We start from the raw sequence: 12,601 nt of genomic DNA on the forward strand, positions 1-12,601 counted from the left end.
GTTCCGCGCAAATTCTTAAAATCTGGCAGTGGCAGGACAGCAACGAGGGTCAAAGGCCGTAAACTTCAGTAGTTTTGGCGTCTGACTCCTGAACAAACTCCACACGGATCCACATCCCACGCTTGAGAGAAGGGCAGGGCAGGTAGCCTACTCTGACGGACACACCTACAACAACTCGCCCAAAAGCAAATAACCAGATTTTCTACCCGGAGGCTCCTCCTGGCGATCATGCTCTTTAAAGACGACTTTAAAATGTGTCCCTAATGCTGTCCCTAAGAGGCCCACCCAGAAATTTCTCCCAGTCCTGAAATCTTTTACCAGCTACTGTCTGCATCATTCTTTGTGCTTGTCGCATACAGACGTTATTGTATGTTACAGCATCATCTCCCCGATGTAGTGTCCTCTAAGTGGACACTTTGTGTGTTGTCTTAACATACCATGATAGATGGTCAATAAATGCCTTTTGAAGTGATTGCCATTTCTTTGCATTTCCCAGGACTCTAACAGAGTTGCATAATAAGGCCACAGAATAGGTGCTGAAATATTTTTGAAAGATTTCTTCACAGTAGCTGGACATTCATAAAAATTTTATCTTCCCATAATCCTAGGCCAGTTTCCTCAATTGATTTATCTCCCTTGAGGAGCTATGTGGTAAAATGGATAGAGACCCAAAACCTTCCCTGAGTAATCTTTCAAACAGGAAGATCTGGTCTGATTATGTGTGTCTATAACTAAATTATAATTACTTGGTGCCCAACCTAAAACAAAACAAAAGCAAACAAACAAACAAAACCCACCATCTCTCTCACCCCTAGAACTTCTCAGTCTAAATAAAAGTAACCAAACTTCCAGTCAGTAAACAAATTTAACTAAATAACGGGCTCAGGGAAGCCTTTTACAAGCCCTTTTTTAGTACTATACCTTGAACCCTGCACTTCTAGAGGATTGTGGAGACAGCATTCCCCGAGTTACATTCTTGCTCCACAACTCCCCTCTACAAATTAGAATAGAAACTTCACACAAAGATAAATATTAGCATTAAAACTTTCTGTCAACCTGCTTCCAGCCAGAAATTTTACCATTAGCGTCATTGCTTTAGATTTCATGGTGGTGGTTGTTTGTCCTTTCTGACTTGCAGTGTTCTGATGCCCCATTAAATTGCAAACTCTCTCCAATCCCCATCATCTCTTATTTCACACTGTTAATATTTACCTATTAATTAACAAACAAAGCCTGAAAAGAATAGGAAACAGTTGAAGAGTGAAGAAAGGGAGGAGATGAAAATACTGGATCTTAAGAGGACTGAGCAGGATTGAATTAATAATCAGAATAGCTCATCAGATTAACTAGAGAAAAAGAACATAAATTTTGGACTCAGAAGACCTCAGTTTTTTGAGGATAAAAATATCCCAGCAAGATAAGGTCCTCCTGGTCCGTATCATGGGTTTGGCAAAAGAATTCGCACATTTAGTCTCCAAGTTAAGGAACCAAGATTTATTTTGCTGCTTGACATCTGTTTAATTTCCAAGGGAATTTTAGCAAAAGAGGCAGAAGCAAGAAGAAATTACTCTTCTTGATGGCAGTATAAAATTGCAAAGGAGTTTAACAGACTCAGAATCAGGGAGATAATTGTGATCCCAATTGAAGTGGACAAAGATCCAAAGAAATGTTTAGCAAAGAGTCAGAAGCAAGATAATTTTATAGGAAAGAGAAACAAATATGAAGTTTTATTATGGTAGGGGTGGAATAGTTCCCATTATTGAGTGTTATAGCTTACAGACCAATAGAGTCACTATTGAATTACTGCTATTGGCCAGTATTATTTGAGGCATTTCCAAGGCTAGCTAGTCTTAGGATTTCTCAGGAATTGCCTCTTTCTCATTCCTCATCATTTTCCCCCTTAAGCAATCCAAAACCAAATTCTCTCGGGGCAAAGAGATGGAGATCATCTTCTTCTGGAGCTGCTTCAGACTGACAAAGGTACAGAGCTGGCCCTGCCTCAATGAGTCCAGATTGAGGAAGGGAACTTGATGGTGGCAGCAGCATCCTGGGGGTGTTGAGTTTTAGGATTAGATAGCAAATGGTAGGTTGGGAAGTTCATGACCTGAAGTCTGGAGGATACAAAGCACACTGGTAATAGGAGAGAAAGCAATTATTTTGGAAAAAGTGGAAGATAACACCAACAAAAAAGGAAAGCTGGGATGAAGCAAACTTGTCTAATTGTTTGACCAGGGAAAATGAGAATTGGAGAGCATTCTATTCCAAGTGAGTAACTAGGTGTAGGCCAAGAAGAAATTTCTACCCTCTGGCCTCTAGGATTAGAAGTTAGCCTAAGGATATTTGAAATCTCTCAGAAAGAGAAAGGGTGCATCCCCTGTCTTTAGCAAGGAGTCTGTTCTTGGGAGCTATAGGAGCGAGAATAGGAGTTGGGGAGTTGGGGAATCAAAGATACCATCAGGAGCAAATAGGCAGCAGCACAGGCGAATCTGCAAGCCTTTTTCTCTTGACCTGAAGTGAATCCCCTTTCTAGCGTCCTTTACAAAACATAATAGAAACCTCTCTAGGTCCGTGGACAGCTTGCACTAATTGAAGAATGTTCCCTGTATACTTAATGGGAGGATGTTTGGTTGTCAAAAAATCCCTTTTCTTACTGTGTGGGACACAGAAGATCCCTATCCAAAATGGCTATTCAAAGATCACTCAAAGTAGAAAGCAGAAAGATTGTTTATTATAGCATCTCATGTGAGGTGGGCAGTCCAGCCATGAGAGATAAAGGAAAGTGAAAGTACTCACAGCAGGAGGGCCAAAGAATCAGTGAATATACACAGCTTTTATAGATTTTGTTACAAGAGATTATATCACAAGTAAGAGAGCATTGGGGGGTCAGGGAGGTATCTAATTGGTTGTTTCTATCCGAAGAGATTGGAATGGAAGGTTTCTGGCTTAGATCTTCAGGCTTTAGATAATCGAGCCGACAGTGGTCAAGCTAACAGACTAAATATCGATAAATGTCAAATACTGATAAATGTCACCAACTTAGGTTAAGTAAATATGCCTGTAAGTAAGGTTTAAGTAAATATAGGCCTGCACATATTGTACTTATGCAGATCATAGGGAAACGCAGGAATAATGAAAATAAAGAAAAAAGAATTCACACATTACTGTAAATTCTTCATCTCCATTCCACACATTTCCATATAGCCCCATAAGCATGCAAGACATGAAAGGCATGCATGGAGTCAGGATACATGTTCACCCATTCCTTTCCCCAATTCTAAAGTTCTAGTGAGAGCAAAGAGTTTGGCTCTCTGGGCAGAGGGGGGCAGGGGAGGGAGTGGGAGGGGAAAAGGAGGTGGTGGGGGGAGTGATGGCTTAGCCTCCAAGTTTATTGAGGCTCACCACAGAATAACCTTTCTTCCTTTCCCTGTTTAAGTCCAGCAGGGCTAACACTGGGACAGAGGTCAGTTTAGCTCTGGTCAGTTTCTGGGAGGGACAAGATCACCTCTCCATAGAGAGTGAAGAGGAGGTGGGAGTTAATTCATGAGCCAAATATTTAACAGACTGATGGGATAATGTGAGCCTTAAATAAAGAAACTGTATAGCCTTGGGAACCTAGAAAGTTAATAGTGGTTTATAAAAGAAAACATCTTTAAGATCTAAAGTACAAGGAGACTGACAAGGACCTAAAAACTTGTGCTCAAAAATTTTTTTCAATCAGAGGTTGTATTCCCTCTCTGGATTCTGGCTTCGTTGGATACTGGTGTATCCAATGGGAAAAAGTTGGGATCCCAGAGCACACTAAAGCTGAGGTAGCATGAGTAGTCCAGGGATTCCTGGGTCCCAGACAGAATACCTCTGAGATTTCAGATGGAATATGGGAGGGCTTTGAGAGAAGCACAAAAAGTGTCTGGAGATCTAAGAAGAGAAAGTTGGGTCGCCAATTTCAGCATTAAGTCATTCCCCAACAAGGAGACAAGACAGGAGGAAATGATAAGAAAAGAGTGTTTGAATAACAGGTCACCAAACTGACAGGGCAGAGAGAAGGTCTCAAAATGGTTTCCTTCAATTCCCATCACCCTGTGAAGGGAGGGATGAGTGGAGCTAGAGTACCAGGGCAGGACAGAAAACAAGGCTCCCATAAAGTCAAAGAGAAATTCAATGGATTTACTTGCCACATCCAAACCCTAGCCTGGGTTTGACTATCATGATGGAATAAGGGGAAGCCTAGCCAAACCCCAGATACCTTTGTTCCTGGCCCTGAGGAGACAAGAGGACAGAGAATTGGGGAGAGCAACTAGACCCCACTACGGGCAGTTTCTTTTCCTGTACCCCTTCTGGTTGCACTTAGGTCATGGATCTGGGAGTTTTCTTTGAGGACAATTGTGAGAACAATGCCTTTGGCCATGGCATCTGAGACATGAACCCATATGGTTCAGATATGGCAGTAGTTAAAAGTTGAACCTATTTTCTGATCCTCAGCCTGGCTCTGCCTTCATTCTCCTCTGCCTCAGCTTGAACTCTATTATTAAAGACTCCAAAAGCTGTTTCTAAACAGCTGTGTCTGGAGAGTTTGAGGACCCAGGGCTAACTTCTGCAGCTTCCTCTGAATGTCTGGGGTAGACTAATAAAATGCATGCTATGGGCAGTAGTCCCTTCTGAAAAAGTGGAGTTCAGGTTAGAGCCTCTATAAAGCACCCCTAAAAGAGAGTAGGATTTTCCTCAGCTCCTTGGATAACTTCCTTAAGTTTTTCATAATTAACCTGTTTAATTCCTCTTTTCATACCTTCAATGATGTAAATTAGAAAATGATTCATTCTCTCTGTGTCTGTTTCCTTTCTGATAATTCCACTCAGGGTCTGAGATTGGGACACAATCGCCCCTGGAGGGTATCTATCAAAAGAGGAGGATTTGGCTCTATCATCTCCAAACCCCACCCCACCCTCTACCTCCTGCCCCCATGGTACAACAGGAGATGATGATATTTTCCTAGGTAAGATCAAATTGGAGGGTGATGGCTTTAAAATCCTCAAAATATCTAATAGGGTCCTCAGAGTAAGGACCAAATTCTTCCCTAAAATTGGGATTAATTCCTAAGTGTGGGATTAACTAAGTGAAGAGCCTCACATGGAAATATGATCTAATTATGATTGAGCTTTTATAATAGAGCTATAGCTAAAAAGTTGCAGGTGTGCCATTGTCTTGAATCAACATTTCCCTCCAGTTTCCCACCATCTCTTCATTAACATTTAAGTACTTCTTTTAAAAGTGATGATGGCTTTGAATTCTGTCATTTGAGGATATCTGCTTGTATAGAAGTCTTTTAGAGAAATTTAAATTAAGAGTTTATTATTATTGACAAATTCTTTTGTTTCTGGAATAGATTTCCGGGTTTAGAGTATAAACCGGGACTCCCCCAAACAATGGAAGAAAAGATCAAAGGAGGAAGCTTAATCTTGTGTTTTGCACTCCTTTTACCAACAAACACCTTGTCAAATGGGAGATACCCTTTCTCAAGAGATTGTAATAAACTATTTTTTGCTTTTTCTTACGAGAGTTTTTTTTGTGGTCACTACTGTCCCACACGGTCTGACATTGAAAAAGACATATGCACCCTATTTCACCCCAAGAGCTTATTAACAACAATAACAACAACAACAAAAGCTATTTTTCTCAATGGGCAGACTTTGGAGGGATGGTTGAATCAAGATCCTGAAGGAGAGAAAAAGGGATACTGCTCCTGGTATGGGAGAGGTTTCAAACTCCAGGATTTGAGGGTTCAGGGGATGGGTACTGAGTTGAAGAAATATTGCTGGACAGAGGGCCCAAATCTTCGATAAAGGGGTGGTCCTAGAAGGGACTTGGGTTTCTGCTCTCAATTGCCCTCCAGTAAATTAAGGGATAGAGGTGAACTGTCCTATCTTTGCCATGAGTCTTAGAATTCCTAGACATATGTCCCTCGATTCTGCTGACCTCCCAGGGAGGGTTAAAAGGTGGCAAAGGTTCCCTGTCAAGAAATAGCAATGAATGGGATAAATAAAGATTTCTCTCTCTCTTTTTAAAAAATTATAGCTTTTTATTTTCAAAATATATACATGGATAATTTTCAACATTCATCCCTACAAAACCCTGTAGGGTTTTTCTCCTTCCCTTCCCCCCTCTCCCTCCCCCAGTAGGCAAATGATCCAATATATGTTAAACATATGCAATTCCTCTATACATATTTCCACAAATATCATGCTGCACACACACACACACACACACAAATCAGATCAAAAAGGGGAAAAAATTGAGAAAGAAGATTATTATGGGAGTTTCCCTTATGAAAAGGAGAGTAAGGTTGCTCACAAAGGTCAGGAGGGTTTGAGATTTAGGGTTTTTCCAACCCAGGTCCATTCCCCCACCAAAGATCAGGGGGACACAGTTCCTATTACATCACTCTATCTGAATGTAGATGGCTTTCTTCATCACAAGACCATTGGAACTTGTCTGAATCACTTCATTGTTGATGAGAGCCATATCCATCAGAATTGATCATCATATAATCTTGCTGTTGGTGCATATAATGATCTCCTGGTTCTGTTCATTTCACTTATCATCAGCTCAGGTAAGTCTTTCCAGGCCTTTCTGAAATCAGCTTGCTGATCATTTCTTATAGAAATAATAATATTCCAAAACATTCATATGCCCTAACTTATTCAGCCATTCCCCAACTGATGGACGTCCACTCAGTTTCCAGTTTCTTGCTTCTACAAAAAAGGCTACCATAAACATTCTAATACATGTGGGTCTCCTTCCCTCCTTTTAAGATTTCTTTAGGATACAAGCCCAGGAGAAACATTGCTGGATCAAAGGGTATGCACAATTTGATAGCCCTTTGGGCATAGTTCCATATTGATCTCCAGAATGGTTAAATCAATTCACAACTCCACCAACAATGTAAAATTTTTCCCCCAGTTTATGCTTCCTTTCTAATTCTATCTGCATTGGTTTGTTTGTATAAAAACTTTTTAATTTAATATAATCAAAATTATCTATTTGGTGTTCAATTATGATTTCCAGTTCTTTGGATACAAATTCCTTCCTTCTCCACAGATTTGAGAGGTAAACTATCCTTTATTCTTCTACTTTGCTTATAATATCACTCTTTATGTCTAAATCACGAATCCATTTTGATCTTTTCTTGTTATAGAGTGTTAGAAGTGAAGATTTTTCAGAGACTGTAGAGTAAAGTAAGTCAGATCCTAAGCCTAAGTTTTAGGATCTCTATGAAGCAGAAGCATTGTTGTCCATTAGTCAATAGCCACTTCCGTTTTCCTGAAGAATTCAGTCTATTCAATGAATTGAAAAATCAATAGGATAACCCTCAGTTTTTTTTCAGCTATATAACCCAGCTTCTGCCTCTGTATTGGGCCACACCATAATAGACTGGCTAGTGAGTGTGCTGGCCCACTTCTTGCAAGAATAGAATAAAGGCTTTCTGTTTGTATCTGGAGACACTTCCGAGCAGTCAATTTGTGTAAGAGGGGCCTGGTACCCTGTCCCACATAGCAAGAGATTCCAAGTCAGGCATCCTTGGCAAGGAAAATTGTCTCTTCAAGCATCCTTTGACACCTCCTCTTTCCCCTCCCCCCTCTCCCCCCCACATACACAGTTTCTCAGCTGTAGATCATAATTCTTATTTACTCTCTAAAATTAAGACCATTTCCTATGAGTTTCCCTTTATCTCCTCTGTGTCTCAAATCACTTGGGACATCTTCCCCTATTCTTTCCACCAAGGTTCTGTCTTGAGCCTTCTTCTTCCCCCCTTTTGGTAGTATTTTGATTGTGAATCTCATAAGTTCACAAGGATTCAATTAACATCGATGCAAATGATTCTCAGACCTATTTATTATATAGCCCTAACCTTTCCTTTGATCTCTAGTCCTACAACAACTTTCAAATTTGCCCCCACCTTTGACACAGTTGTTAAGATTGGGAAGGGATTCCAAAAGGTTGGAGTCACAGACTTGTTTCAAGGGGCAAAGTTTATTGTAATGTGTAACACCAATTGAAGCGGGCTAAGTTTCAAAATAATTTAGTAAAGAACCAGAAGCAAGGAGACACATTTATCCAGTTTTTCATATCATTAATATGTTAATTTTACAGCCTAAAGCTAAATTTTACAGCATTAATATGCTAATTTGAGGAGTGGTATCAGGAAAAGGTAGAACTGAGGAGTGGTATCAGGAATTTGGTTATCATGGACCAGCAGACCTAGGACTATCCTAAAGCCAGAAGACTTTAGAACCATTACACCATTTTTTTCCCTCTAATTTTCTGATACTGTTGTGAGGAATGTAGAAGACCCTTACCCAAAACGACTACTCTTAGAGATCACTCAAAGTAGAAACCAGAAAGGTTGTTTATTAAACCTCCAGAGGATGAGCTGTTCTATCACGAGATAAGGGAAAGAAGAAGGTTGTAGTAGGAGGGCTAAAGAAGTAGTAAAAATACACAGCTTTTATACAAGAGTAAGAGAGCATTGAGAAGGGTGGGAAGGGAAAGGCATCTAATTGGTTGTTGCTATCCGGAGAGATAGGAGTGGAAGGTTTCAGGGAAATTTCCTGATTTCTAGGAAACAGAAAATCAGGCCTTCAGCTTCAGGTAATCAAGCAGATAGTGGTCAAGCTAATAGACTAAATATCAATAAATGTCAAATACTGATAAATATCATCAGCTCAGGTTAAATAAATATGTTTATAGCTGGCCAAGGCTCAAGTAAATATGGGTCTGAACATATTATACAGGTCATAGGGGAAACACAGAAATAATGAAAATAAAATACAGAAAAAGAATTCACACATTCCTCTAAGTTTTTCACCTTATCTCTCTATTCCACACTCTGTCTACAAACATGTTCATGTCTCCACACATAGCTAAAAATTCTCACTTGATCATACCATCTAGGTATAGCTCCTGACCTATATCTCTCCTTCCCTTTATTGTTAAAACTTGAGAAAGCCATTTATACTATGTGCCTCTACTGTCTCTTCTCTCATATTCTTCTAACTCCTCTAGCTTCTGACTTCAAAATGCAATTGAAACTAATCTCTCTGAAGTTTACCAATTGTCAAACTGTTTATCTCAAATCTCAAATCTAATGATTTTTTCTCAGTTTTTATCTTTCTTGACCTCTCTGCAACATTTGATCTAGTTGATTCAACTAGAAAATTATAGACCAATCTCCCTAATGAATATTGATGCAAAAATCTTAAATAAAATATTAGCAAAAAGATTACAGAATATCATCCCCCAGGATAATACACCATGCCCAAGTAGGATTTATACCAGGAATGCAGGGCTGGTTCAATATTAGGAAAACTATTAGCATAATATCAATATCCAATAATCAAATGAACAAAAACCATATGATTATCTCAATAGATGCAGAAAAAGCATTTGATAAAATCTAACACTCATTCCTAATAAAAACACTTGAGAGTATAGGAATAGACTTTTCCTTAAAATAGGCAGGAGCATCTATTTAAAACTGTCAGTAAGCATCATATGTAATGGGGATAAACTTGAACCATTCTCAATAAGATAAAGAGTGAAACAAGGTTGCCCACTATCACCATTACTATTCAATATTGTATTAGAAACGCTAGCTTTGGCAATAAGAGTTAAGAAAGAGATTAAAGGAATTAGAGTAGGTAATGAGGAAACCAAATTATCACTCTTTGCAGATGATATGATGGTATACTTAGAAAACCCCAGAGATTCTACTAAAAAGCTATTAGAAATAATCCACAACTTTAGCAAAGTTGCAGGATACAAAATAAATCCACATAAATCCTCAGCATTTTTATACATCACCAACAAAATCCAACAGCAAGAGATACAAAGAGAAATTCCACTTAAAATAACTGTCTATAGGATATAATATTTGGGAATCTATCTGCCAAAAGAAAGTCAGGAACTATATGAGCAAAACTACAAAACACTTTCCATACAAATAAAGTCAGATTTGAACAATTGGAAAAATATTAAGTGTTCTTGGATAGGCTGAGCAAATATAATAAATATAACAATACTCCCTAAACTAATCTATTTATTTAGTGCTATACCAATCAGACTCCCAAGAAACCATTTTAATGACCTAGAAAAAATGACAACAAAATTCCTCTGGAAGAAGAAAAAGTCAAGAATTTCTTTCTTTCTTTCTTTTTTTTTTTTTTTAATAGTTTTTTATTTTCAAGTTATATGTATGGGTAATTTTACAGCATTGACAATTGCCAAAAAAAGGTCAAGAATTTCAAGGGAACTAATGAAAAAAAAATTAAATGAAGGTGATCTAGCTGTAACTGATCTAAAACTATATTATAAAGCAGTGGTCACCAAAATCATTTAGTCTTGGCTAAGAAATAAGACTAGTTGATCAGTGGAATAGGTTAGGTTCACAGGATAAAATAGTCAATAACTGTAGCAATCTAGTGTTTGACAAACCCAAAGATCCCAACTTTTGGGATAAGAATTCATTATTTGACAAAAACTGCTGGGAAAACTGGAAATTAGTATGGCAAAAACTAGGCATGGACCCACACTTAACACCGTACACCAAGATAAGATTAAAATGAGTTTATGATTTAGGCATAAAGAACGAGATTATAAATAAATTAGAGGAACATAGGATAGTTTACTTCTCAGACTTGTAAAGGAAGAAGGAATTTGTGACCAAAGAAGAATTAGAGATCATTACTGATCACAAAAAAGAAAATTTTGATTATATCAAGTTAAAAAATTTTTACACAAACAAAACTAATGCAAACAAGATCAGAAGAGAAGCAATAAACTGGGAAAACATTTTTACAGTTAAAGGTTCTGATAAAGGCCTCATTTCCAAAATATATAGAGAATTGACTCTAATTTATAAGAAATCAAGCCATTCTCCAATTGATAAATGGTCAAAGGATATGAACAATTTTCAGATGATGAAATTGAAACTATTTCTACTCATATGAGTGTTCCAAATCACTATTGATCAGAGAAATGCAAATTAAGACAACTCTGAGATACCACTACACACCTGTCAGATTGGCTAAGATGACGAATGTTGGAGGGAATGTGGGAAAACTGGGACACTGATGCATTGTTGTTGGAGTTGTGAACAGATCCAACCATTCTGGAGCAATTTGGAATTATCCTCAAAAAGTTATCAAACTGTGCATATCCTTTGATCCAGCACTGTTACTACTGGGCTTATATCCCAAAGAGATCTTCAAGGAGGGAAAGGGACCCACATGTGCAAAAATGTTTGTGGCGGCCCTCTTTGTAGTGGCTAGAAACTGGAAATTGAATGGATGCCCATCAATTGAAGAATGGTTGGGTAAATTGTGGTATATGAATGTTATGAACTATTATTGTTCTGTAAGAAATAACCAGCAGGATGAATACAGAGAGGCTTGGAGAGACTTACATGAACTAATGATAAGTGAAATGAGCAGAACCAGGAGATCATTATACACTTCAACAAAAATACTGTATGAGAATGTATTCTGATGGAATAGTATATCTTTGACAAAGAGAAGATTTAATTCAGTTCCAATTGATCAATGATGGCTAGAATAGCTACAGCCAGAGAAAGAACACTGGGAAATGAATGTGGACTACTTACATTTTTGTTTTTTTACCCAGATTATTTTTACCTTCTAAATCTGATTGTTATTGTGCAACAAGAGAACTATACGGATCTGCACACATATATTGTATCTAAGATATACTTTTTTAAACATGTTTAACATGTATGAAACTGCCTGTCATCTAGGGAAGGGAGTAGAAGGAGGGAAGGGAAAAGTTGAAACAGAAGTGAGTGCAAGGGACAATGTTGAAAAATTACCCATGCATATGTTCTGTCAATAAAAAGCTATAATTAAAAAAAACACAAACAAAAAAAAAATACTTTTCCTTCCTGACAGTCTCTTTTCTAAATTTTCATGATACTGGTTTCTCCAGTTTTTTTTCTACTTACTGGACCATTCTTCAGTCTACTATACTGATTATTTATCCATATCACACCCACTAAGCATGGGTCTCTCCCAACACTGTCCTGGGCTCTCTACTTTTTTCTTTTTGTATTCTCTCACTTGTAATTTCCTCAGTTCACATGTATTCAATTATTATCTCAAAGTAGATTGAGATAGATTGAAAGAGATGGATGGATGGATAGCTATTGGTGATACATCCAGACCAAGTGCTAGTTGTAGTAGTCTTAAATGTCTTCTCTTGCCTGTAGGGGAAGAAACATCTAGTAAAGTATAAAAAGGGGGAAAATAGTTGTGCTTCCTTTATACAGCTCTCTATTTTCCCTAAATAGCAGAATGTGTTAGAATAGGCAAGAATCCATTTTTTCAAACCTCTCTATCTTTGTTGTCTTTTGCTGATCTTCTAGTCACTCTCCCAAGTTTCTCAATGACTTTCTAGAGACTTCCCTCTCTACTGCATCCCTGGATGTCAGATTTAGGAACTCTGATATTCATGTTGAGAAAAATCCTATTGCCCTGGCCAGCAAACAGTTAATAAGTATATTCTGCTCATTATATGGGGTAAACAATGTATACACTTT

The sequence above is a fragment of the Antechinus flavipes genome, chromosome 1, assembly GCF_016432865.1.
Source record: "Antechinus flavipes isolate AdamAnt ecotype Samford, QLD, Australia chromosome 1, AdamAnt_v2, whole genome shotgun sequence".
NCBI classification, from domain to species: domain Eukaryota; kingdom Metazoa; phylum Chordata; class Mammalia; order Dasyuromorphia; family Dasyuridae; genus Antechinus; species Antechinus flavipes.